The 18,024-nt window shown below is 50.0% G+C and overlaps 62 non-coding genes across 62 annotated transcripts; all 62 read left to right on the top strand.

Annotated features, from left to right (window-relative positions):
• The first annotated feature begins 88 nt into the window (after positions 1-88).
• Positions 89-207, top strand: LOC127758460 (5S ribosomal RNA). The gene has a single exon (XR_008013826.1). It is a non-coding gene; the product is annotated as a 5S ribosomal RNA (ribosomal RNA).
• A 171-nt stretch (positions 208-378) lies between these two features.
• LOC127758459 (5S ribosomal RNA) lies at positions 379-497 on the top strand. Its single transcript, XR_008013825.1, has one exon. It is a non-coding gene; the product is annotated as a 5S ribosomal RNA (ribosomal RNA).
• Positions 498-668: 171 nt separating this feature from the next.
• Positions 669-787, top strand: LOC127758458 (5S ribosomal RNA). Its single transcript, XR_008013823.1, has one exon. It is a non-coding gene; the product is annotated as a 5S ribosomal RNA (ribosomal RNA).
• A 171-nt stretch (positions 788-958) lies between these two features.
• LOC127758457 (5S ribosomal RNA) lies at positions 959-1,077 on the top strand. The gene has a single exon (XR_008013822.1). It is a non-coding gene; the product is annotated as a 5S ribosomal RNA (ribosomal RNA).
• A 174-nt stretch (positions 1,078-1,251) lies between these two features.
• On the top strand, positions 1,252-1,370 carry LOC127758456 (5S ribosomal RNA). Its single transcript, XR_008013821.1, has one exon. It is a non-coding gene; the product is annotated as a 5S ribosomal RNA (ribosomal RNA).
• Positions 1,371-1,541: 171 nt separating this feature from the next.
• Positions 1,542-1,660, top strand: LOC127758454 (5S ribosomal RNA). The gene has a single exon (XR_008013819.1). It is a non-coding gene; the product is annotated as a 5S ribosomal RNA (ribosomal RNA).
• Positions 1,661-1,831: 171 nt separating this feature from the next.
• LOC127758453 (5S ribosomal RNA) lies at positions 1,832-1,950 on the top strand. Its single transcript, XR_008013817.1, has one exon. It is a non-coding gene; the product is annotated as a 5S ribosomal RNA (ribosomal RNA).
• Positions 1,951-2,121: 171 nt separating this feature from the next.
• LOC127758452 (5S ribosomal RNA) lies at positions 2,122-2,240 on the top strand. Its single transcript, XR_008013816.1, has one exon. It is a non-coding gene; the product is annotated as a 5S ribosomal RNA (ribosomal RNA).
• A 171-nt stretch (positions 2,241-2,411) lies between these two features.
• On the top strand, positions 2,412-2,530 carry LOC127758451 (5S ribosomal RNA). The gene has a single exon (XR_008013815.1). It is a non-coding gene; the product is annotated as a 5S ribosomal RNA (ribosomal RNA).
• Positions 2,531-2,701: 171 nt separating this feature from the next.
• Positions 2,702-2,820, top strand: LOC127758450 (5S ribosomal RNA). Its single transcript, XR_008013814.1, has one exon. It is a non-coding gene; the product is annotated as a 5S ribosomal RNA (ribosomal RNA).
• A 173-nt stretch (positions 2,821-2,993) lies between these two features.
• Positions 2,994-3,112, top strand: LOC127759188 (5S ribosomal RNA). Its single transcript, XR_008014499.1, has one exon. It is a non-coding gene; the product is annotated as a 5S ribosomal RNA (ribosomal RNA).
• Positions 3,113-3,283: 171 nt separating this feature from the next.
• On the top strand, positions 3,284-3,402 carry LOC127759187 (5S ribosomal RNA). Its single transcript, XR_008014498.1, has one exon. It is a non-coding gene; the product is annotated as a 5S ribosomal RNA (ribosomal RNA).
• A 171-nt stretch (positions 3,403-3,573) lies between these two features.
• LOC127759186 (5S ribosomal RNA) lies at positions 3,574-3,692 on the top strand. Its single transcript, XR_008014497.1, has one exon. It is a non-coding gene; the product is annotated as a 5S ribosomal RNA (ribosomal RNA).
• A 171-nt stretch (positions 3,693-3,863) lies between these two features.
• On the top strand, positions 3,864-3,982 carry LOC127759185 (5S ribosomal RNA). The gene has a single exon (XR_008014496.1). It is a non-coding gene; the product is annotated as a 5S ribosomal RNA (ribosomal RNA).
• A 171-nt stretch (positions 3,983-4,153) lies between these two features.
• LOC127759184 (5S ribosomal RNA) lies at positions 4,154-4,272 on the top strand. The gene has a single exon (XR_008014495.1). It is a non-coding gene; the product is annotated as a 5S ribosomal RNA (ribosomal RNA).
• A 171-nt stretch (positions 4,273-4,443) lies between these two features.
• Positions 4,444-4,562, top strand: LOC127759182 (5S ribosomal RNA). Its single transcript, XR_008014493.1, has one exon. It is a non-coding gene; the product is annotated as a 5S ribosomal RNA (ribosomal RNA).
• A 171-nt stretch (positions 4,563-4,733) lies between these two features.
• Positions 4,734-4,852, top strand: LOC127759181 (5S ribosomal RNA). The gene has a single exon (XR_008014492.1). It is a non-coding gene; the product is annotated as a 5S ribosomal RNA (ribosomal RNA).
• Positions 4,853-5,023: 171 nt separating this feature from the next.
• On the top strand, positions 5,024-5,142 carry LOC127759179 (5S ribosomal RNA). The gene has a single exon (XR_008014491.1). It is a non-coding gene; the product is annotated as a 5S ribosomal RNA (ribosomal RNA).
• A 171-nt stretch (positions 5,143-5,313) lies between these two features.
• Positions 5,314-5,432, top strand: LOC127759178 (5S ribosomal RNA). Its single transcript, XR_008014490.1, has one exon. It is a non-coding gene; the product is annotated as a 5S ribosomal RNA (ribosomal RNA).
• Positions 5,433-5,603: 171 nt separating this feature from the next.
• On the top strand, positions 5,604-5,722 carry LOC127759177 (5S ribosomal RNA). Its single transcript, XR_008014489.1, has one exon. It is a non-coding gene; the product is annotated as a 5S ribosomal RNA (ribosomal RNA).
• A 171-nt stretch (positions 5,723-5,893) lies between these two features.
• LOC127759176 (5S ribosomal RNA) lies at positions 5,894-6,012 on the top strand. Its single transcript, XR_008014488.1, has one exon. It is a non-coding gene; the product is annotated as a 5S ribosomal RNA (ribosomal RNA).
• Positions 6,013-6,183: 171 nt separating this feature from the next.
• Positions 6,184-6,302, top strand: LOC127759175 (5S ribosomal RNA). Its single transcript, XR_008014487.1, has one exon. It is a non-coding gene; the product is annotated as a 5S ribosomal RNA (ribosomal RNA).
• Positions 6,303-6,473: 171 nt separating this feature from the next.
• On the top strand, positions 6,474-6,592 carry LOC127759174 (5S ribosomal RNA). The gene has a single exon (XR_008014486.1). It is a non-coding gene; the product is annotated as a 5S ribosomal RNA (ribosomal RNA).
• Positions 6,593-6,763: 171 nt separating this feature from the next.
• Positions 6,764-6,882, top strand: LOC127759173 (5S ribosomal RNA). Its single transcript, XR_008014485.1, has one exon. It is a non-coding gene; the product is annotated as a 5S ribosomal RNA (ribosomal RNA).
• Positions 6,883-7,053: 171 nt separating this feature from the next.
• On the top strand, positions 7,054-7,172 carry LOC127759172 (5S ribosomal RNA). Its single transcript, XR_008014484.1, has one exon. It is a non-coding gene; the product is annotated as a 5S ribosomal RNA (ribosomal RNA).
• A 171-nt stretch (positions 7,173-7,343) lies between these two features.
• On the top strand, positions 7,344-7,463 carry LOC127758555 (5S ribosomal RNA). Its single transcript, XR_008013917.1, has one exon. It is a non-coding gene; the product is annotated as a 5S ribosomal RNA (ribosomal RNA).
• A 171-nt stretch (positions 7,464-7,634) lies between these two features.
• LOC127759170 (5S ribosomal RNA) lies at positions 7,635-7,753 on the top strand. The gene has a single exon (XR_008014482.1). It is a non-coding gene; the product is annotated as a 5S ribosomal RNA (ribosomal RNA).
• A 171-nt stretch (positions 7,754-7,924) lies between these two features.
• On the top strand, positions 7,925-8,043 carry LOC127759169 (5S ribosomal RNA). The gene has a single exon (XR_008014481.1). It is a non-coding gene; the product is annotated as a 5S ribosomal RNA (ribosomal RNA).
• A 171-nt stretch (positions 8,044-8,214) lies between these two features.
• LOC127759168 (5S ribosomal RNA) lies at positions 8,215-8,333 on the top strand. Its single transcript, XR_008014480.1, has one exon. It is a non-coding gene; the product is annotated as a 5S ribosomal RNA (ribosomal RNA).
• A 171-nt stretch (positions 8,334-8,504) lies between these two features.
• On the top strand, positions 8,505-8,623 carry LOC127759167 (5S ribosomal RNA). The gene has a single exon (XR_008014479.1). It is a non-coding gene; the product is annotated as a 5S ribosomal RNA (ribosomal RNA).
• A 172-nt stretch (positions 8,624-8,795) lies between these two features.
• On the top strand, positions 8,796-8,914 carry LOC127759166 (5S ribosomal RNA). Its single transcript, XR_008014478.1, has one exon. It is a non-coding gene; the product is annotated as a 5S ribosomal RNA (ribosomal RNA).
• Positions 8,915-9,085: 171 nt separating this feature from the next.
• Positions 9,086-9,204, top strand: LOC127759165 (5S ribosomal RNA). Its single transcript, XR_008014477.1, has one exon. It is a non-coding gene; the product is annotated as a 5S ribosomal RNA (ribosomal RNA).
• Positions 9,205-9,375: 171 nt separating this feature from the next.
• LOC127759163 (5S ribosomal RNA) lies at positions 9,376-9,494 on the top strand. Its single transcript, XR_008014476.1, has one exon. It is a non-coding gene; the product is annotated as a 5S ribosomal RNA (ribosomal RNA).
• Positions 9,495-9,665: 171 nt separating this feature from the next.
• LOC127759162 (5S ribosomal RNA) lies at positions 9,666-9,784 on the top strand. The gene has a single exon (XR_008014475.1). It is a non-coding gene; the product is annotated as a 5S ribosomal RNA (ribosomal RNA).
• Positions 9,785-9,955: 171 nt separating this feature from the next.
• LOC127759161 (5S ribosomal RNA) lies at positions 9,956-10,074 on the top strand. The gene has a single exon (XR_008014474.1). It is a non-coding gene; the product is annotated as a 5S ribosomal RNA (ribosomal RNA).
• Positions 10,075-10,244: 170 nt separating this feature from the next.
• Positions 10,245-10,363, top strand: LOC127759160 (5S ribosomal RNA). Its single transcript, XR_008014473.1, has one exon. It is a non-coding gene; the product is annotated as a 5S ribosomal RNA (ribosomal RNA).
• A 171-nt stretch (positions 10,364-10,534) lies between these two features.
• Positions 10,535-10,653, top strand: LOC127759158 (5S ribosomal RNA). Its single transcript, XR_008014471.1, has one exon. It is a non-coding gene; the product is annotated as a 5S ribosomal RNA (ribosomal RNA).
• Positions 10,654-10,824: 171 nt separating this feature from the next.
• Positions 10,825-10,943, top strand: LOC127759157 (5S ribosomal RNA). The gene has a single exon (XR_008014470.1). It is a non-coding gene; the product is annotated as a 5S ribosomal RNA (ribosomal RNA).
• Positions 10,944-11,114: 171 nt separating this feature from the next.
• LOC127759156 (5S ribosomal RNA) lies at positions 11,115-11,233 on the top strand. The gene has a single exon (XR_008014469.1). It is a non-coding gene; the product is annotated as a 5S ribosomal RNA (ribosomal RNA).
• A 171-nt stretch (positions 11,234-11,404) lies between these two features.
• On the top strand, positions 11,405-11,523 carry LOC127759155 (5S ribosomal RNA). Its single transcript, XR_008014468.1, has one exon. It is a non-coding gene; the product is annotated as a 5S ribosomal RNA (ribosomal RNA).
• A 171-nt stretch (positions 11,524-11,694) lies between these two features.
• LOC127759154 (5S ribosomal RNA) lies at positions 11,695-11,813 on the top strand. The gene has a single exon (XR_008014467.1). It is a non-coding gene; the product is annotated as a 5S ribosomal RNA (ribosomal RNA).
• A 171-nt stretch (positions 11,814-11,984) lies between these two features.
• On the top strand, positions 11,985-12,103 carry LOC127759153 (5S ribosomal RNA). The gene has a single exon (XR_008014466.1). It is a non-coding gene; the product is annotated as a 5S ribosomal RNA (ribosomal RNA).
• A 171-nt stretch (positions 12,104-12,274) lies between these two features.
• LOC127759152 (5S ribosomal RNA) lies at positions 12,275-12,393 on the top strand. The gene has a single exon (XR_008014465.1). It is a non-coding gene; the product is annotated as a 5S ribosomal RNA (ribosomal RNA).
• A 171-nt stretch (positions 12,394-12,564) lies between these two features.
• LOC127759151 (5S ribosomal RNA) lies at positions 12,565-12,683 on the top strand. The gene has a single exon (XR_008014464.1). It is a non-coding gene; the product is annotated as a 5S ribosomal RNA (ribosomal RNA).
• Positions 12,684-12,854: 171 nt separating this feature from the next.
• On the top strand, positions 12,855-12,973 carry LOC127759150 (5S ribosomal RNA). Its single transcript, XR_008014463.1, has one exon. It is a non-coding gene; the product is annotated as a 5S ribosomal RNA (ribosomal RNA).
• A 171-nt stretch (positions 12,974-13,144) lies between these two features.
• Positions 13,145-13,263, top strand: LOC127759149 (5S ribosomal RNA). The gene has a single exon (XR_008014462.1). It is a non-coding gene; the product is annotated as a 5S ribosomal RNA (ribosomal RNA).
• A 171-nt stretch (positions 13,264-13,434) lies between these two features.
• On the top strand, positions 13,435-13,553 carry LOC127759146 (5S ribosomal RNA). Its single transcript, XR_008014460.1, has one exon. It is a non-coding gene; the product is annotated as a 5S ribosomal RNA (ribosomal RNA).
• A 171-nt stretch (positions 13,554-13,724) lies between these two features.
• Positions 13,725-13,843, top strand: LOC127759145 (5S ribosomal RNA). The gene has a single exon (XR_008014459.1). It is a non-coding gene; the product is annotated as a 5S ribosomal RNA (ribosomal RNA).
• A 171-nt stretch (positions 13,844-14,014) lies between these two features.
• Positions 14,015-14,134, top strand: LOC127758554 (5S ribosomal RNA). Its single transcript, XR_008013916.1, has one exon. It is a non-coding gene; the product is annotated as a 5S ribosomal RNA (ribosomal RNA).
• A 171-nt stretch (positions 14,135-14,305) lies between these two features.
• On the top strand, positions 14,306-14,424 carry LOC127759144 (5S ribosomal RNA). Its single transcript, XR_008014458.1, has one exon. It is a non-coding gene; the product is annotated as a 5S ribosomal RNA (ribosomal RNA).
• A 171-nt stretch (positions 14,425-14,595) lies between these two features.
• On the top strand, positions 14,596-14,714 carry LOC127758518 (5S ribosomal RNA). Its single transcript, XR_008013882.1, has one exon. It is a non-coding gene; the product is annotated as a 5S ribosomal RNA (ribosomal RNA).
• Positions 14,715-14,885: 171 nt separating this feature from the next.
• Positions 14,886-15,004, top strand: LOC127758516 (5S ribosomal RNA). Its single transcript, XR_008013880.1, has one exon. It is a non-coding gene; the product is annotated as a 5S ribosomal RNA (ribosomal RNA).
• Positions 15,005-15,175: 171 nt separating this feature from the next.
• LOC127759143 (5S ribosomal RNA) lies at positions 15,176-15,294 on the top strand. The gene has a single exon (XR_008014457.1). It is a non-coding gene; the product is annotated as a 5S ribosomal RNA (ribosomal RNA).
• A 171-nt stretch (positions 15,295-15,465) lies between these two features.
• Positions 15,466-15,584, top strand: LOC127759142 (5S ribosomal RNA). Its single transcript, XR_008014456.1, has one exon. It is a non-coding gene; the product is annotated as a 5S ribosomal RNA (ribosomal RNA).
• Positions 15,585-15,756: 172 nt separating this feature from the next.
• Positions 15,757-15,875, top strand: LOC127759141 (5S ribosomal RNA). Its single transcript, XR_008014455.1, has one exon. It is a non-coding gene; the product is annotated as a 5S ribosomal RNA (ribosomal RNA).
• Positions 15,876-16,046: 171 nt separating this feature from the next.
• On the top strand, positions 16,047-16,165 carry LOC127759140 (5S ribosomal RNA). The gene has a single exon (XR_008014454.1). It is a non-coding gene; the product is annotated as a 5S ribosomal RNA (ribosomal RNA).
• A 171-nt stretch (positions 16,166-16,336) lies between these two features.
• On the top strand, positions 16,337-16,455 carry LOC127759139 (5S ribosomal RNA). The gene has a single exon (XR_008014453.1). It is a non-coding gene; the product is annotated as a 5S ribosomal RNA (ribosomal RNA).
• Positions 16,456-16,626: 171 nt separating this feature from the next.
• On the top strand, positions 16,627-16,745 carry LOC127758532 (5S ribosomal RNA). Its single transcript, XR_008013895.1, has one exon. It is a non-coding gene; the product is annotated as a 5S ribosomal RNA (ribosomal RNA).
• Positions 16,746-16,916: 171 nt separating this feature from the next.
• On the top strand, positions 16,917-17,035 carry LOC127759138 (5S ribosomal RNA). Its single transcript, XR_008014452.1, has one exon. It is a non-coding gene; the product is annotated as a 5S ribosomal RNA (ribosomal RNA).
• A 171-nt stretch (positions 17,036-17,206) lies between these two features.
• On the top strand, positions 17,207-17,326 carry LOC127758601 (5S ribosomal RNA). Its single transcript, XR_008013959.1, has one exon. It is a non-coding gene; the product is annotated as a 5S ribosomal RNA (ribosomal RNA).
• A 172-nt stretch (positions 17,327-17,498) lies between these two features.
• Positions 17,499-17,617, top strand: LOC127759137 (5S ribosomal RNA). Its single transcript, XR_008014451.1, has one exon. It is a non-coding gene; the product is annotated as a 5S ribosomal RNA (ribosomal RNA).
• Positions 17,618-17,788: 171 nt separating this feature from the next.
• LOC127759135 (5S ribosomal RNA) lies at positions 17,789-17,907 on the top strand. Its single transcript, XR_008014449.1, has one exon. It is a non-coding gene; the product is annotated as a 5S ribosomal RNA (ribosomal RNA).
• Positions 17,908-18,024: the final 117 nt, after the last annotated feature.

The following is an 18,024-nucleotide window of genomic DNA, read 5'->3' as shown; positions in this document are numbered from 1 at the left end:
TGGATATATCATTTGCCTGATTCCGAGTCCGTATGAGAAAGTTACGCCTATTTTAAGAAATGACATCCGAATGACGCCTAGACATATCGGATGCGATCATACCAGCACTAAAGCACCGGATCCCATCAGAACTCCGAAGTTAAGCGTGCTTGGGCGAGAGTAGTACTAGGATGGGTGACCTCCTGGGAAGTCCTCGTGTTGCATCCCTCCTTTTCTGCGTCCCTCGTGTTGTGCCGCTCCTTGGGCGAGAGCTGCGGAGAATCGGATGTAACATTTTCTGTAGATGTCCGTGGATATATCATTTGCCTGATTCCGAGTCCGTATGAGAAAGTTACGCCTATTTTAAGAAATGACATCCGAATGACGCCTAGACATATCGGATGCGATCATACCAGCACTAAAGCACCGGATCCCATCAGAACTCCGAAGTTAAGCGTGCTTGGGCGAGAGTAGTACTAGGATGGGTGACCTCCTGGGAAGTCCTCGTGTTGCATCCCTCCTTTTCTGCGTCCCTCGTGTTGTGCCGCTCCTTGGGCGAGAGCTGCGGAGAATCGGATGTAACATTTTCTGTAGATGTCCGTGGATATATCATTTGCCTGATTCCGAGTCCGTATGAGAAAGTTACGCCTATTTTAAGAAATGACATCCGAATGACGCCTAGACATATCGGATGCGATCATACCAGCACTAAAGCACCGGATCCCATCAGAACTCCGAAGTTAAGCGTGCTTGGGCGAGAGTAGTACTAGGATGGGTGACCTCCTGGGAAGTCCTCGTGTTGCATCCCTCCTTTTCTGCGTCCCTCGTGTTGTGCCGCTCCTTGGGCGAGAGCTGCGGAGAATCGGATGTAACATTTTCTGTAGATGTCCGTGGATATATCATTTGCCTGATTCCGAGTCCGTATGAGAAAGTTACGCCTATTTTAAGAAATGACATCCGAATGACGCCTAGACATATCGGATGCGATCATACCAGCACTAAAGCACCGGATCCCATCAGAACTCCGAAGTTAAGCGTGCTTGGGCGAGAGTAGTACTAGGATGGGTGACCTCCTGGGAAGTCCTCGTGTTGCATCCCTCCTTTTCTTCTGCGTCCCTCGTGTTGTGCCGCTCCTTGGGCGAGAGCTGCGGAGAATCGGATGTAACATTTTCTGTAGATGTCCGTGGATATATCATTTGCCTGATTCCGAGTCCGTATGAGAAAGTTACGCCTATTTTAAGAAATGACATCCGAATGACGCCTAGACATATCGGATGCGATCATACCAGCACTAAAGCACCGGATCCCATCAGAACTCCGAAGTTAAGCGTGCTTGGGCGAGAGTAGTACTAGGATGGGTGACCTCCTGGGAAGTCCTCGTGTTGCATCCCTCCTTTTCTGCGTCCCTCGTGTTGTGCCGCTCCTTGGGCGAGAGCTGCGGAGAATCGGATGTAACATTTTCTGTAGATGTCCGTGGATATATCATTTGCCTGATTCCGAGTCCGTATGAGAAAGTTACGCCTATTTTAAGAAATGACATCCGAATGACGCCTAGACATATCGGATGCGATCATACCAGCACTAAAGCACCGGATCCCATCAGAACTCCGAAGTTAAGCGTGCTTGGGCGAGAGTAGTACTAGGATGGGTGACCTCCTGGGAAGTCCTCGTGTTGCATCCCTCCTTTTCTGCGTCCCTCGTGTTGTGCCGCTCCTTGGGCGAGAGCTGCGGAGAATCGGATGTAACATTTTCTGTAGATGTCCGTGGATATATCATTTGCCTGATTCCGAGTCCGTATGAGAAAGTTACGCCTATTTTAAGAAATGACATCCGAATGACGCCTAGACATATCGGATGCGATCATACCAGCACTAAAGCACCGGATCCCATCAGAACTCCGAAGTTAAGCGTGCTTGGGCGAGAGTAGTACTAGGATGGGTGACCTCCTGGGAAGTCCTCGTGTTGCATCCCTCCTTTTCTGCGTCCCTCGTGTTGTGCCGCTCCTTGGGCGAGAGCTGCGGAGAATCGGATGTAACATTTTCTGTAGATGTCCGTGGATATATCATTTGCCTGATTCCGAGTCCGTATGAGAAAGTTACGCCTATTTTAAGAAATGACATCCGAATGACGCCTAGACATATCGGATGCGATCATACCAGCACTAAAGCACCGGATCCCATCAGAACTCCGAAGTTAAGCGTGCTTGGGCGAGAGTAGTACTAGGATGGGTGACCTCCTGGGAAGTCCTCGTGTTGCATCCCTCCTTTTCTGCGTCCCTCGTGTTGTGCCGCTCCTTGGGCGAGAGCTGCGGAGAATCGGATGTAACATTTTCTGTAGATGTCCGTGGATATATCATTTGCCTGATTCCGAGTCCGTATGAGAAAGTTACGCCTATTTTAAGAAATGACATCCGAATGACGCCTAGACATATCGGATGCGATCATACCAGCACTAAAGCACCGGATCCCATCAGAACTCCGAAGTTAAGCGTGCTTGGGCGAGAGTAGTACTAGGATGGGTGACCTCCTGGGAAGTCCTCGTGTTGCATCCCTCCTTTTCTGCGTCCCTCGTGTTGTGCCGCTCCTTGGGCGAGAGCTGCGGAGAATCGGATGTAACATTTTCTGTAGATGTCCGTGGATATATCATTTGCCTGATTCCGAGTCCGTATGAGAAAGTTACGCCTATTTTAAGAAATGACATCCGAATGACGCCTAGACATATCGGATGCGATCATACCAGCACTAAAGCACCGGATCCCATCAGAACTCCGAAGTTAAGCGTGCTTGGGCGAGAGTAGTACTAGGATGGGTGACCTCCTGGGAAGTCCTCGTGTTGCATCCCTCCTTTCTTCTGCGTCCCTCGTGTTGTGCCGCTCCTTGGGCGAGAGCTGCGGAGAATCGGATGTAACATTTTCTGTAGATGTCCGTGGATATATCATTTGCCTGATTCCGAGTCCGTATGAGAAAGTTACGCCTATTTTAAGAAATGACATCCGAATGACGCCTAGACATATCGGATGCGATCATACCAGCACTAAAGCACCGGATCCCATCAGAACTCCGAAGTTAAGCGTGCTTGGGCGAGAGTAGTACTAGGATGGGTGACCTCCTGGGAAGTCCTCGTGTTGCATCCCTCCTTTTCTGCGTCCCTCGTGTTGTGCCGCTCCTTGGGCGAGAGCTGCGGAGAATCGGATGTAACATTTTCTGTAGATGTCCGTGGATATATCATTTGCCTGATTCCGAGTCCGTATGAGAAAGTTACGCCTATTTTAAGAAATGACATCCGAATGACGCCTAGACATATCGGATGCGATCATACCAGCACTAAAGCACCGGATCCCATCAGAACTCCGAAGTTAAGCGTGCTTGGGCGAGAGTAGTACTAGGATGGGTGACCTCCTGGGAAGTCCTCGTGTTGCATCCCTCCTTTTCTGCGTCCCTCGTGTTGTGCCGCTCCTTGGGCGAGAGCTGCGGAGAATCGGATGTAACATTTTCTGTAGATGTCCGTGGATATATCATTTGCCTGATTCCGAGTCCGTATGAGAAAGTTACGCCTATTTTAAGAAATGACATCCGAATGACGCCTAGACATATCGGATGCGATCATACCAGCACTAAAGCACCGGATCCCATCAGAACTCCGAAGTTAAGCGTGCTTGGGCGAGAGTAGTACTAGGATGGGTGACCTCCTGGGAAGTCCTCGTGTTGCATCCCTCCTTTTCTGCGTCCCTCGTGTTGTGCCGCTCCTTGGGCGAGAGCTGCGGAGAATCGGATGTAACATTTTCTGTAGATGTCCGTGGATATATCATTTGCCTGATTCCGAGTCCGTATGAGAAAGTTACGCCTATTTTAAGAAATGACATCCGAATGACGCCTAGACATATCGGATGCGATCATACCAGCACTAAAGCACCGGATCCCATCAGAACTCCGAAGTTAAGCGTGCTTGGGCGAGAGTAGTACTAGGATGGGTGACCTCCTGGGAAGTCCTCGTGTTGCATCCCTCCTTTTCTGCGTCCCTCGTGTTGTGCCGCTCCTTGGGCGAGAGCTGCGGAGAATCGGATGTAACATTTTCTGTAGATGTCCGTGGATATATCATTTGCCTGATTCCGAGTCCGTATGAGAAAGTTACGCCTATTTTAAGAAATGACATCCGAATGACGCCTAGACATATCGGATGCGATCATACCAGCACTAAAGCACCGGATCCCATCAGAACTCCGAAGTTAAGCGTGCTTGGGCGAGAGTAGTACTAGGATGGGTGACCTCCTGGGAAGTCCTCGTGTTGCATCCCTCCTTTTCTGCGTCCCTCGTGTTGTGCCGCTCCTTGGGCGAGAGCTGCGGAGAATCGGATGTAACATTTTCTGTAGATGTCCGTGGATATATCATTTGCCTGATTCCGAGTCCGTATGAGAAAGTTACGCCTATTTTAAGAAATGACATCCGAATGACGCCTAGACATATCGGATGCGATCATACCAGCACTAAAGCACCGGATCCCATCAGAACTCCGAAGTTAAGCGTGCTTGGGCGAGAGTAGTACTAGGATGGGTGACCTCCTGGGAAGTCCTCGTGTTGCATCCCTCCTTTTCTGCGTCCCTCGTGTTGTGCCGCTCCTTGGGCGAGAGCTGCGGAGAATCGGATGTAACATTTTCTGTAGATGTCCGTGGATATATCATTTGCCTGATTCCGAGTCCGTATGAGAAAGTTACGCCTATTTTAAGAAATGACATCCGAATGACGCCTAGACATATCGGATGCGATCATACCAGCACTAAAGCACCGGATCCCATCAGAACTCCGAAGTTAAGCGTGCTTGGGCGAGAGTAGTACTAGGATGGGTGACCTCCTGGGAAGTCCTCGTGTTGCATCCCTCCTTTTCTGCGTCCCTCGTGTTGTGCCGCTCCTTGGGCGAGAGCTGCGGAGAATCGGATGTAACATTTTCTGTAGATGTCCGTGGATATATCATTTGCCTGATTCCGAGTCCGTATGAGAAAGTTACGCCTATTTTAAGAAATGACATCCGAATGACGCCTAGACATATCGGATGCGATCATACCAGCACTAAAGCACCGGATCCCATCAGAACTCCGAAGTTAAGCGTGCTTGGGCGAGAGTAGTACTAGGATGGGTGACCTCCTGGGAAGTCCTCGTGTTGCATCCCTCCTTTTCTGCGTCCCTCGTGTTGTGCCGCTCCTTGGGCGAGAGCTGCGGAGAATCGGATGTAACATTTTCTGTAGATGTCCGTGGATATATCATTTGCCTGATTCCGAGTCCGTATGAGAAAGTTACGCCTATTTTAAGAAATGACATCCGAATGACGCCTAGACATATCGGATGCGATCATACCAGCACTAAAGCACCGGATCCCATCAGAACTCCGAAGTTAAGCGTGCTTGGGCGAGAGTAGTACTAGGATGGGTGACCTCCTGGGAAGTCCTCGTGTTGCATCCCTCCTTTTCTGCGTCCCTCGTGTTGTGCCGCTCCTTGGGCGAGAGCTGCGGAGAATCGGATGTAACATTTTCTGTAGATGTCCGTGGATATATCATTTGCCTGATTCCGAGTCCGTATGAGAAAGTTACGCCTATTTTAAGAAATGACATCCGAATGACGCCTAGACATATCGGATGCGATCATACCAGCACTAAAGCACCGGATCCCATCAGAACTCCGAAGTTAAGCGTGCTTGGGCGAGAGTAGTACTAGGATGGGTGACCTCCTGGGAAGTCCTCGTGTTGCATCCCTCCTTTTCTGCGTCCCTCGTGTTGTGCCGCTCCTTGGGCGAGAGCTGCGGAGAATCGGATGTAACATTTTCTGTAGATGTCCGTGGATATATCATTTGCCTGATTCCGAGTCCGTATGAGAAAGTTACGCCTATTTTAAGAAATGACATCCGAATGACGCCTAGACATATCGGATGCGATCATACCAGCACTAAAGCACCGGATCCCATCAGAACTCCGAAGTTAAGCGTGCTTGGGCGAGAGTAGTACTAGGATGGGTGACCTCCTGGGAAGTCCTCGTGTTGCATCCCTCCTTTTCTGCGTCCCTCGTGTTGTGCCGCTCCTTGGGCGAGAGCTGCGGAGAATCGGATGTAACATTTTCTGTAGATGTCCGTGGATATATCATTTGCCTGATTCCGAGTCCGTATGAGAAAGTTACGCCTATTTTAAGAAATGACATCCGAATGACGCCTAGACATATCGGATGCGATCATACCAGCACTAAAGCACCGGATCCCATCAGAACTCCGAAGTTAAGCGTGCTTGGGCGAGAGTAGTACTAGGATGGGTGACCTCCTGGGAAGTCCTCGTGTTGCATCCCTCCTTTTCTGCGTCCCTCGTGTTGTGCCGCTCCTTGGGCGAGAGCTGCGGAGAATCGGATGTAACATTTTCTGTAGATGTCCGTGGATATATCATTTGCCTGATTCCGAGTCCGTATGAGAAAGTTACGCCTATTTTAAGAAATGACATCCGAATGACGCCTAGACATATCGGATGCGATCATACCAGCACTAAAGCACCGGATCCCATCAGAACTCCGAAGTTAAGCGTGCTTGGGCGAGAGTAGTACTAGGATGGGTGACCTCCTGGGAAGTCCTCGTGTTGCATCCCTCCTTTTCTGCGTCCCTCGTGTTGTGCCGCTCCTTGGGCGAGAGCTGCGGAGAATCGGATGTAACATTTTCTGTAGATGTCCGTGGATATATCATTTGCCTGATTCCGAGTCCGTATGAGAAAGTTACGCCTATTTTAAGAAATGACATCCGAATGACGCCTAGACATATCGGATGCGATCATACCAGCACTAAAGCACCGGATCCCATCAGAACTCCGAAGTTAAGCGTGCTTGGGCGAGAGTAGTACTAGGATGGGTGACCTCCTGGGAAGTCCTCGTGTTGCATCCCTCCTTTTCTGCGTCCCTCGTGTTGTGCCGCTCCTTGGGCGAGAGCTGCGGAGAATCGGATGTAACATTTTCTGTAGATGTCCGTGGATATATCATTTGCCTGATTCCGAGTCCGTATGAGAAAGTTACGCCTATTTTAAGAAATGACATCCGAATGACGCCTAGACATATCGGATGCGATCATACCAGCACTAAAGCACCGGATCCCATCAGAACTCCGAAGTTAAGCGTGCTTGGGCGAGAGTAGTACTAGGATGGGTGACCTCCTGGGAAGTCCTCGTGTTGCATCCCTCCTTTTCTGCGTCCCTCGTGTTGTGCCGCTCCTTGGGCGAGAGCTGCGGAGAATCGGATGTAACATTTTCTGTAGATGTCCGTGGATATATCATTTGCCTGATTCCGAGTCCGTATGAGAAAGTTACGCCTATTTTAAGAAATGACATCCGAATGACGCCTAGACATATCGGATGCGATCATACCAGCACTAAAGCAACCGGATCCCATCAGAACTCCGAAGTTAAGCGTGCTTGGGCGAGAGTAGTACTAGGATGGGTGACCTCCTGGGAAGTCCTCGTGTTGCATCCCTCCTTTTCTGCGTCCCTCGTGTTGTGCCGCTCCTTGGGCGAGAGCTGCGGAGAATCGGATGTAACATTTTCTGTAGATGTCCGTGGATATATCATTTGCCTGATTCCGAGTCCGTATGAGAAAGTTACGCCTATTTTAAGAAATGACATCCGAATGACGCCTAGACATATCGGATGCGATCATACCAGCACTAAAGCACCGGATCCCATCAGAACTCCGAAGTTAAGCGTGCTTGGGCGAGAGTAGTACTAGGATGGGTGACCTCCTGGGAAGTCCTCGTGTTGCATCCCTCCTTTTCTGCGTCCCTCGTGTTGTGCCGCTCCTTGGGCGAGAGCTGCGGAGAATCGGATGTAACATTTTCTGTAGATGTCCGTGGATATATCATTTGCCTGATTCCGAGTCCGTATGAGAAAGTTACGCCTATTTTAAGAAATGACATCCGAATGACGCCTAGACATATCGGATGCGATCATACCAGCACTAAAGCACCGGATCCCATCAGAACTCCGAAGTTAAGCGTGCTTGGGCGAGAGTAGTACTAGGATGGGTGACCTCCTGGGAAGTCCTCGTGTTGCATCCCTCCTTTTCTGCGTCCCTCGTGTTGTGCCGCTCCTTGGGCGAGAGCTGCGGAGAATCGGATGTAACATTTTCTGTAGATGTCCGTGGATATATCATTTGCCTGATTCCGAGTCCGTATGAGAAAGTTACGCCTATTTTAAGAAATGACATCCGAATGACGCCTAGACATATCGGATGCGATCATACCAGCACTAAAGCACCGGATCCCATCAGAACTCCGAAGTTAAGCGTGCTTGGGCGAGAGTAGTACTAGGATGGGTGACCTCCTGGGAAGTCCTCGTGTTGCATCCCTCCTTTTCTGCGTCCCTCGTGTTGTGCCGCTCCTTGGGCGAGAGCTGCGGAGAATCGGATGTAACATTTTCTGTAGATGTCCGTGGATATATCATTTGCCTGATTCCGAGTCCGTATGAGAAAGTTACGCCTATTTTAAGAAATGACATCCGAATGACGCCTAGACATATCGGATGCGATCATACCAGCACTAAAGCACCGGATCCCATCAGAACTCCGAAGTTAAGCGTGCTTGGGCGAGAGTAGTACTAGGATGGGTGACCTCCTGGGAAGTCCTCGTGTTGCATCCCTCCTTTTTCTGCGTCCCTCGTGTTGTGCCGCTCCTTGGGCGAGAGCTGCGGAGAATCGGATGTAACATTTTCTGTAGATGTCCGTGGATATATCATTTGCCTGATTCCGAGTCCGTATGAGAAAGTTACGCCTATTTTAAGAAATGACATCCGAATGACGCCTAGACATATCGGATGCGATCATACCAGCACTAAAGCACCGGATCCCATCAGAACTCCGAAGTTAAGCGTGCTTGGGCGAGAGTAGTACTAGGATGGGTGACCTCCTGGGAAGTCCTCGTGTTGCATCCCTCCTTTTCTGCGTCCCTCGTGTTGTGCCGCTCCTTGGGCGAGAGCTGCGGAGAATCGGATGTAACATTTTCTGTAGATGTCCGTGGATATATCATTTGCCTGATTCCGAGTCCGTATGAGAAAGTTACGCCTATTTTAAGAAATGACATCCGAATGACGCCTAGACATATCGGATGCGATCATACCAGCACTAAAGCACCGGATCCCATCAGAACTCCGAAGTTAAGCGTGCTTGGGCGAGAGTAGTACTAGGATGGGTGACCTCCTGGGAAGTCCTCGTGTTGCATCCCTCCTTTTCTGCGTCCCTCGTGTTGTGCCGCTCCTTGGGCGAGAGCTGCGGAGAATCGGATGTAACATTTTCTGTAGATGTCCGTGGATATATCATTTGCCTGATTCCGAGTCCGTATGAGAAAGTTACGCCTATTTTAAGAAATGACATCCGAATGACGCCTAGACATATCGGATGCGATCATACCAGCACTAAAGCACCGGATCCCATCAGAACTCCGAAGTTAAGCGTGCTTGGGCGAGAGTAGTACTAGGATGGGTGACCTCCTGGGAAGTCCTCGTGTTGCATCCCTCCTTTTCTGCGTCCCTCGTGTTGTGCCGCTCCTTGGGCGAGAGCTGCGGAGAATCGGATGTAACATTTTCTGTAGATGTCCGTGGATATATCATTTGCCTGATTCCGAGTCCGTATGAGAAAGTTACGCCTATTTTAAGAAATGACATCCGAATGACGCCTAGACATATCGGATGCGATCATACCAGCACTAAAGCACCGGATCCCATCAGAACTCCGAAGTTAAGCGTGCTTGGGCGAGAGTAGTACTAGGATGGGTGACCTCCTGGGAAGTCCTCGTGTTGCATCCCTCCTTTTCTGCGTCCCTCGTGTTGTGCCGCTCCTTGGGCGAGAGCTGCGGAGAATCGGATGTAACATTTTCTGTAGATGTCCGTGGATATATCATTTGCCTGATTCCGAGTCCGTATGAGAAAGTTACGCCTATTTTAAGAAATGACATCCGAATGACGCCTAGACATATCGGATGCGATCATACCAGCACTAAAGCACCGGATCCCATCAGAACTCCGAAGTTAAGCGTGCTTGGGCGAGAGTAGTACTAGGATGGGTGACCTCCTGGGAAGTCCTCGTGTTGCATCCCTCCTTTTCTGCGTCCCTCGTGTTGTGCCGCTCCTTGGGCGAGAGCTGCGGAGAATCGGATGTAACATTTCTGTAGATGTCCGTGGATATATCATTTGCCTGATTCCGAGTCCGTATGAGAAAGTTACGCCTATTTTAAGAAATGACATCCGAATGACGCCTAGACATATCGGATGCGATCATACCAGCACTAAAGCACCGGATCCCATCAGAACTCCGAAGTTAAGCGTGCTTGGGCGAGAGTAGTACTAGGATGGGTGACCTCCTGGGAAGTCCTCGTGTTGCATCCCTCCTTTTCTGCGTCCCTCGTGTTGTGCCGCTCCTTGGGCGAGAGCTGCGGAGAATCGGATGTAACATTTTCTGTAGATGTCCGTGGATATATCATTTGCCTGATTCCGAGTCCGTATGAGAAAGTTACGCCTATTTTAAGAAATGACATCCGAATGACGCCTAGACATATCGGATGCGATCATACCAGCACTAAAGCACCGGATCCCATCAGAACTCCGAAGTTAAGCGTGCTTGGGCGAGAGTAGTACTAGGATGGGTGACCTCCTGGGAAGTCCTCGTGTTGCATCCCTCCTTTTCTGCGTCCCTCGTGTTGTGCCGCTCCTTGGGCGAGAGCTGCGGAGAATCGGATGTAACATTTTCTGTAGATGTCCGTGGATATATCATTTGCCTGATTCCGAGTCCGTATGAGAAAGTTACGCCTATTTTAAGAAATGACATCCGAATGACGCCTAGACATATCGGATGCGATCATACCAGCACTAAAGCACCGGATCCCATCAGAACTCCGAAGTTAAGCGTGCTTGGGCGAGAGTAGTACTAGGATGGGTGACCTCCTGGGAAGTCCTCGTGTTGCATCCCTCCTTTTCTGCGTCCCTCGTGTTGTGCCGCTCCTTGGGCGAGAGCTGCGGAGAATCGGATGTAACATTTTCTGTAGATGTCCGTGGATATATCATTTGCCTGATTCCGAGTCCGTATGAGAAAGTTACGCCTATTTTAAGAAATGACATCCGAATGACGCCTAGACATATCGGATGCGATCATACCAGCACTAAAGCACCGGATCCCATCAGAACTCCGAAGTTAAGCGTGCTTGGGCGAGAGTAGTACTAGGATGGGTGACCTCCTGGGAAGTCCTCGTGTTGCATCCCTCCTTTTCTGCGTCCCTCGTGTTGTGCCGCTCCTTGGGCGAGAGCTGCGGAGAATCGGATGTAACATTTTCTGTAGATGTCCGTGGATATATCATTTGCCTGATTCCGAGTCCGTATGAGAAAGTTACGCCTATTTTAAGAAATGACATCCGAATGACGCCTAGACATATCGGATGCGATCATACCAGCACTAAAGCACCGGATCCCATCAGAACTCCGAAGTTAAGCGTGCTTGGGCGAGAGTAGTACTAGGATGGGTGACCTCCTGGGAAGTCCTCGTGTTGCATCCCTCCTTTTCTGCGTCCCTCGTGTTGTGCCGCTCCTTGGGCGAGAGCTGCGGAGAATCGGATGTAACATTTTCTGTAGATGTCCGTGGATATATCATTTGCCTGATTCCGAGTCCGTATGAGAAAGTTACGCCTATTTTAAGAAATGACATCCGAATGACGCCTAGACATATCGGATGCGATCATACCAGCACTAAAGCACCGGATCCCATCAGAACTCCGAAGTTAAGCGTGCTTGGGCGAGAGTAGTACTAGGATGGGTGACCTCCTGGGAAGTCCTCGTGTTGCATCCCTCCTTTTCTGCGTCCCTCGTGTTGTGCCGCTCCTTGGGCGAGAGCTGCGGAGAATCGGATGTAACATTTTCTGTAGATGTCCGTGGATATATCATTTGCCTGATTCCGAGTCCGTATGAGAAAGTTACGCCTATTTTAAGAAATGACATCCGAATGACGCCTAGACATATCGGATGCGATCATACCAGCACTAAAGCACCGGATCCCATCAGAACTCCGAAGTTAAGCGTGCTTGGGCGAGAGTAGTACTAGGATGGGTGACCTCCTGGGAAGTCCTCGTGTTGCATCCCTCCTTTTCTGCGTCCCTCGTGTTGTGCCGCTCCTTGGGCGAGAGCTGCGGAGAATCGGATGTAACATTTTCTGTAGATGTCCGTGGATATATCATTTGCCTGATTCCGAGTCCGTATGAGAAAGTTACGCCTATTTTAAGAAATGACATCCGAATGACGCCTAGACATATCGGATGCGATCATACCAGCACTAAAGCACCGGATCCCATCAGAACTCCGAAGTTAAGCGTGCTTGGGCGAGAGTAGTACTAGGATGGGTGACCTCCTGGGAAGTCCTCGTGTTGCATCCCTCCTTTTCTGCGTCCCTCGTGTTGTGCCGCTCCTTGGGCGAGAGCTGCGGAGAATCGGATGTAACATTTTCTGTAGATGTCCGTGGATATATCATTTGCCTGATTCCGAGTCCGTATGAGAAAGTTACGCCTATTTTAAGAAATGACATCCGAATGACGCCTAGACATATCGGATGCGATCATACCAGCACTAAAGCACCGGATCCCATCAGAACTCCGAAGTTAAGCGTGCTTGGGCGAGAGTAGTACTAGGATGGGTGACCTCCTGGGAAGTCCTCGTGTTGCATCCCTCCTTTTCTGCGTCCCTCGTGTTGTGCCGCTCCTTGGGCGAGAGCTGCGGAGAATCGGATGTAACATTTTCTGTAGATGTCCGTGGATATATCATTTGCCTGATTCCGAGTCCGTATGAGAAAGTTACGCCTATTTTAAGAAATGACATCCGAATGACGCCTAGACATATCGGATGCGATCATACCAGCACTAAAGCACCGGATCCCATCAGAACTCCGAAGTTAAGCGTGCTTGGGCGAGAGTAGTACTAGGATGGGTGACCTCCTGGGAAGTCCTCGTGTTGCATCCCTCCTTTTCTGCGTCCCTCGTGTTGTGCCGCTCCTTGGGCGAGAGCTGCGGAGAATCGGATGTAACATTTTCTGTAGATGTCCGTGGATATATCATTTGCCTGATTCCGAGTCCGTATGAGAAAGTTACGCCTATTTTAAGAAATGACATCCGAATGACGCCTAGACATATCGGATGCGATCATACCAGCACTAAAGCACCGGATCCCATCAGAACTCCGAAGTTAAGCGTGCTTGGGCGAGAGTAGTACTAGGATGGGTGACCTCCTGGGAAGTCCTCGTGTTGCATCCCTCCTTTTCTGCGTCCCTCGTGTTGTGCCGCTCCTTGGGCGAGAGCTGCGGAGAATCGGATGTAACATTTTCTGTAGATGTCCGTGGATATATCATTTGCCTGATTCCGAGTCCGTATGAGAAAGTTACGCCTATTTTAAGAAATGACATCCGAATGACGCCTAGACATATCGGATGCGATCATACCAGCACTAAAGCACCGGATCCCATCAGAACTCCGAAGTTAAGCGTGCTTGGGCGAGAGTAGTACTAGGATGGGTGACCTCCTGGGAAGTCCTCGTGTTGCATCCCTCCTTTTCTGCGTCCCTCGTGTTGTGCCGCTCCTTGGGCGAGAGCTGCGGAGAATCGGATGTAACATTTTCTGTAGATGTCCGTGGATATATCATTTGCCTGATTCCGAGTCCGTATGAGAAAGTTACGCCTATTTTAAGAAATGACATCCGAATGACGCCTAGACATATCGGATGCGATCATACCAGCACTAAAGCACCGGATCCCATCAGAACTCCGAAGTTAAGCGTGCTTGGGCGAGAGTAGTACTAGGATGGGTGACCTCCTGGGAAGTCCTCGTGTTGCATCCCTCCTTTTCTGCGTCCCTCGTGTTGTGCCGCTCCTTGGGCGAGAGCTGCGGAGAATCGGATGTAACATTTTCTGTAGATGTCCGTGGATATATCATTTGCCTGATTCCGAGTCCGTATGAGAAAGTTACGCCTATTTTAAGAAATGACATCCGAATGACGCCTAGACATATCGGATGCGATCATACCAGCACTAAAGCAACCGGATCCCATCAGAACTCCGAAGTTAAGCGTGCTTGGGCGAGAGTAGTACTAGGATGGGTGACCTCCTGGGAAGTCCTCGTGTTGCATCCCTCCTTTTCTGCGTCCCTCGTGTTGTGCCGCTCCTTGGGCGAGAGCTGCGGAGAATCGGATGTAACATTTTCTGTAGATGTCCGTGGATATATCATTTGCCTGATTCCGAGTCCGTATGAGAAAGTTACGCCTATTTTAAGAAATGACATCCGAATGACGCCTAGACATATCGGATGCGATCATACCAGCACTAAAGCACCGGATCCCATCAGAACTCCGAAGTTAAGCGTGCTTGGGCGAGAGTAGTACTAGGATGGGTGACCTCCTGGGAAGTCCTCGTGTTGCATCCCTCCTTTTCTGCGTCCCTCGTGTTGTGCCGCTCCTTGGGCGAGAGCTGCGGAGAATCGGATGTAACATTTTCTGTAGATGTCCGTGGATATATCATTTGCCTGATTCCGAGTCCGTATGAGAAAGTTACGCCTATTTTAAGAAATGACATCCGAATGACGCCTAGACATATCGGATGCGATCATACCAGCACTAAAGCACCGGATCCCATCAGAACTCCGAAGTTAAGCGTGCTGGGGCGAGAGTAGTACTAGGATGGGTGACCTCCTGGGAAGTCCTCGTGTTGCATCCCTCCTTTTCTGCGTCCCTCGTGTTGTGCCGCTCCTTGGGCGAGAGCTGCGGAGAATCGGATGTAACATTTTCTGTAGATGTCCGTGGATATATCATTTGCCTGATTCCGAGTCCGTATGAGAAAGTTACGCCTATTTTAAGAAATGACATCCGAATGACGCCTAGACATATCGGATGCGATCATACCAGCACTAAAGCACCGGATCCCATCAGAACTCCGAAGTTAAGCGTGCTTGGGCGAGAGTAGTACTAGGATGGGTGACCTCCTGGGAAGTCCTCGTGTTGCATCCTCCTTTTTCTGCGTCCCTCGTGTTGTGCCGCTCCTTGGGCGAGAGCTGCGGAGAATCGGATGTAACATTTTCTGTAGATGTCCGTGGATATATCATTTGCCTGATTCCGAGTCCGTATGAGAAAGTTACGCCTATTTTAAGAAATGACATCCGAATGACGCCTAGACATATCGGATGCGATCATACCAGCACTAAAGCACCGGATCCCATCAGAACTCCGAAGTTAAGCGTGCTTGGGCGAGAGTAGTACTAGGATGGGTGACCTCCTGGGAAGTCCTCGTGTTGCATCCCTCCTTTTCTGCGTCCCTCGTGTTGTGCCGCTCCTTGGGCGAGAGCTGCGGAGAATCGGATGTAACATTTTCTGTAGATGTCCGTGGATATATCATTTGCCTGATTCCGAGTCCGTATGAGAAAGTTACGCCTATTTTAAGAAATGACATCCGAATGACGCCTAGACATATCGGATGCGATCATACCAGCACTAAAGCACCGGATCCCATCAGAACTCCGAAGTTAAGCGTGCTTGGGCGAGAGTAGTACTAGGATGGGTGACCTCCTGGGAAGTCCTCGTGTTGCATCCCTCCTTTTTCTGCGTCCCTCGTGTTGTGCCGCTCCTTGGGCGAGAGCTGCGGAGAATCGGATGTAACATTTTCTGTAGATGTCCGTGGATATATCATTTGCCTGATTCCGAGTCCGTATGAGAAAGTTACGCCTATTTTAAGAAATGACATCCGAATGACGCCTAGACATATCGGATGCGATCATACCAGCACTAAAGCACCGGATCCCATCAGAACTCCGAAGTTAAGCGTGCTTGGGCGAGAGTAGTACTAGGATGGGTGACCTCCTGGGAAGTCCTCGTGTTGCATCCCTCCTTTTCTGCGTCCCTCGTGTTGTGCCGCTCCTTGGGCGAGAGCTGCGGAGAATCGGATGTAACATTTTCTGTAGATGTCCGTGGATATATCATTTGCCTGATTCCGAGTCCGTATGAGAAAGTTACGCCTATTTTAAGAAATGACATCCGAATGACGCCTAGACATATCGGATGCGATCATACCAGCACTAAAGCACCGGATCCCATCAGAACTCCGAAGTTAAGCGTGCTTGGGCGAGAGTAGTACTAGGATGGGTGACCTCCTGGGAAGTCCTCGTGTTGCATCCCTCCTTTTCTGCGTCCCTCGTGTTGTGCCGCTCCTTGGGCGAGAGCTGCGGAGAATCGGATGTAACATTTTCTGTAGATGTCCGTGGATATATCATTTGCCTGATTCCGAGTCCGTATGAGAAAGTTACGCCTATTTTAAGAAATGACATCCGAATGACGCCTAGACATATCGGATGCGATCATACCAGCACTAAAGCACCGGATCCCATCAGAACTCCGAAGTTAAGCGTGCTTGGGCGAGAGTAGTACTAGGATGGGTGACCTCCTGGGAAGTCCTCGTGTTGCATCCCTCCTTTTCTGCGTCCCTCGTGTTGTGCCGCTCCTTGGGCGAGAGCTGCGGAGAATCGGATGTAACATTTTCTGTAGATGTCCGTGGATATATCATTTGCCTGATTCCGAGTCCGTATGAGAAAGTTACGCCTATTTTAAGAAATGACATCCGAATGACGCCTAGACATATCGGATGCGATCATACCAGCACTAAAGCACCGGATCCCATCAGAACTCCGAAGTTAAGCGTGCTTGGGCGAGAGTAGTACTAGGATGGGTGACCTCCTGGGAAGTCCTCGTGTTGCAATCCCTCCTTTTCTGCGTCCCTCGTGTTGTGCCGCTCCTTGGGCGAGAGCTGCGGAGAATCGGATGTAACATTTCTGTAGATGTCCGTGGATATATCATTTGCCTGATTCCGAGTCCGTATGAGAAAGTTACGCCTATTTTAAGAAATGACATCCGAATGACGCCTAGACATATCGGATGCGATCATACCAGCACTAAAGCACCGGATCCCATCAGAACTCCGAAGTTAAGCGTGCTTGGGCGAGAGTAGTACTAGGATGGGTGACCTCCTGGGAAGTCCTCGTGTTGCATCCCTCCTTTTCTGCGTCCCTCGTGTTGTGCCGCTCCTTGGGCGAGAGCTGCGGAGAATCGGATGTAACATTTTCTGTAGATGTCCGTGGATATATCATTTGCCTGATTCCGAGTCCGTATGAGAAAGTTACGCCTATTTTAAGAAATGACATCCGAATGACGCCTAGACATATCGGATGCGATCATACCAAGCACTAAAGCACCGGATCCCATCAGAACTCCGAAGTTAAGCGTGCTTGGGCGAGAGTAGTACTAGGATGGGTGACCTCCTGGGAAGTCCTCGTGTTGCAATCCCTCCTTTTCTGCGTCCCTCGTGTTGTGCCGCTCCTTGGGCGAGAGCTGCGGAGAATCGGATGTAACATTTTCTGTAGATGTCCGTGGATATATCATTTGCCTGATTCCGAGTCCGTATGAGAAAGTTACGCCTATTTTAAGAAATGACATCCGAATGACGCCTAGACATATCGGATGCGATCATACCAGCACTAAAGCACCGGATCCCATCAGAACTCCGAAGTTAAGCGTGCTTGGGCGAGAGTAGTACTAGGATGGGTGACCTCCTGGGAAGTCCTCGTGTTGCATCCCTCCTTTTCTGCGTCCCTCGTGTTGTGCCGCTCCTTGGGCGAGAGCTGCGGAGAATCGGATGTAACATTTTCTGTAGATGTCCGTGGATATATCATTTGCCTGATTCCGAGTCCGTATGAGAAAGTTACGCCTATTTTAAGAAATGACATCCGAATGACGCCTAGACATATCGGATGCGATCATACCAGCACTAAAGCACCGGATCCCATCAGAACTCCGAAGTTAAGCGTGCTTGGGCGAGAGTAGTACTAGGATGGGTGACCTCCTGGGAAGTCCTCGTGTTGCATCCCTCCTTTTCTGCGTCCCTCGTGTTGTGCCGCTCCTTGGGCGAGAGCTGCGGAGAATCGGATGTAACATTTTCTGTAGATGTCCGTGGATATATCATTTGCCTGATTCCGAGTCCGTAT

Source organism: Oryza glaberrima, unplaced genomic scaffold (genome assembly GCF_000147395.1).
Source record: "Oryza glaberrima unplaced genomic scaffold, OglaRS2 ChrUN-Ctg39, whole genome shotgun sequence".
Lineage (NCBI taxonomy): Eukaryota > Viridiplantae > Streptophyta > Magnoliopsida > Poales > Poaceae > Oryza > Oryza glaberrima.
The sequence above is the reverse complement of the archived record's forward strand: the minus strand, read 5'-3'. Positions and strand labels throughout refer to the sequence as shown.